The sequence below is a fragment of the Triturus cristatus genome, chromosome 4_1 (assembly GCF_964204655.1).
Source record: "Triturus cristatus chromosome 4_1, aTriCri1.1, whole genome shotgun sequence".
In the NCBI taxonomy this organism is placed as follows: domain Eukaryota; kingdom Metazoa; phylum Chordata; class Amphibia; order Caudata; family Salamandridae; genus Triturus; species Triturus cristatus.
This window is the reverse complement of record NC_140585.1, coordinates 221,846,268-221,848,032: the sequence shown is the minus strand read 5'-3', so window position 1 is coordinate 221,848,032 and position 1,765 is coordinate 221,846,268. Positions and strand designations below refer to the sequence as shown.

General features: G+C 41.6%; 1 pseudogene; it reads left to right on the top strand.

Moving 5' to 3' along the window:
• Positions 1-377: 377 nt before the first annotated feature.
• LOC146854123 (antiviral innate immune response effector IFIT1-like) lies at positions 378-1,285 on the top strand (annotated as a pseudogene).
• The last annotated feature ends 480 nt before the right edge of the window (positions 1,286-1,765 follow it).

The following is a 1,765-nucleotide window of genomic DNA, read 5'->3' as shown; positions in this document are numbered from 1 at the left end:
TATACTAAAGTATACAAGAGGTCATACGCTTACGCTCGACCTTCAAAGGAGATCCTGTAATAGAAAGAATGATATAAGCGTGAGGTGCGCCTGGGGTGAAGGAATGCAGTCGGTGGGGAAGATTAGATGGGGAGGAAAAGGAGGAAGAGATGTACAGCACAAAGATTAGGTGTATGTTGCAGGCAGGAAGGATTATGAGAAAGGAAATGGTTACATTTTCAGTACTAACAACAGAAGCAGTATTTTGGAAGGGAGGAGGAGAAGCACAGGTCAGCAAGGCAAGAACACAGGGGGGGTTAGAAGGCATAGAACAGGAGATTAATAAAATGCAGTTCAAATAGGTAGAGTATGGGGAGAGGGCATTGGGCAGAATAAGGATGCCACCAACTATTCCTGGGATTAGTGGAATGATTGGTTGGTCCCTAATGGCAGTTGGTTTTCGAAACAGAGAGCGGGCAGCAAGCTGTTTCCAGGAAGCATTGTCAGAAACCCCCAAAAATGTGGAATGTAGTGATGGGCTGGCTATAGCGCTTTATGCAGTGGCAACACGCTATGGTGCAGGCAGAGAACTAAAAGAAGAAACTATTTCGAAACTTAAGGAAGTCATCCATCAAGAGCCAATCAGTTATGAGTGTAAGGTCTACCTGGCTCAGCTGCTTAAGTATGCAGACTTCGGTCAAGCACAGCAACTTGCAGAAGATGTGTTGCAGAACAATCGCGATCCAAATGTCCTGAAGAAAGTGGCACAAGTCTTTCTACCACAATATTTTAAAGGATTCTATGACAATCTAGAGAAAGCCATTTCCATGGATGGAGATTATTCTCTTCTTCCTAAAGACCTGGGCAGCTTCTACCAGAGACAACTCACAAAGGATGTAAATGCAAAGAATGTGTCATCAGAAAAATCTATAGCAGCAGGGATCCAGGCTTACAAATGTGCCATTCAATTGGCTCCATTTTGTGTCTTTGTTAAAATTGGCTTAGCCGAAATGTATGGAGAGAATAACCAACAACCTACCAGAAAGAGATGTATGATAATCTAGAGAGGGAGCTCCCTAATGCCAGTGAGAAATGTCAACAAGCTTTTTATGTCAGATTCGGGCGCTTTCTACTCTATAAGAAACATTTGCTAAATGATGCAGTCAACGTATTTGTAAAGGGGGTCAAAATGTCTAGTGAAACAAAGAGCAGAGATCAATGAAAATCTGAGTTGTTAAATATAGTTCATTGGTTTGAGCGAGATGGCAGAAAAGAAGAGGCCGGGGATCTCTCACAATTTCTCTAAGAGATATAGAAAGGAAGAGTTAGCTATGGCCACAGTAGATCTGAGTGCATAGAATCGAATCCTAAATGTAAACTTCCTAGGAAAAGAAAACCAAAACCTTGGATAAATAGAGCAGAACAAATGTTTCTGAAATACTAGAACAATGAGAAGATTGAGGACATGATCTAGTGTGAGCTAATAGCACAGGGCCCAATACACAATGTATTTGTTCCCTTCAGTTGTACATTGGTGGGGGTAACAGATTAACATAAGAGTGTAAATCCTCATTGCAGGTTCACAGTATGCGATTTCGCACTAGTAAATAGATTTGCTAATGCAGAAAATTGTACTAGCAAGCCCGTGTCCTGAAATTTCTCTGTGAGCAAACCCTCTTACAAGCACTCTAGTCTGTAAGGACACACCTGCATTAGATGGTGAACATCCACAAAGATATGGGTTTCTGCTATTCATAACCTTTTTATAAGGGCTCTACTGGTGTTT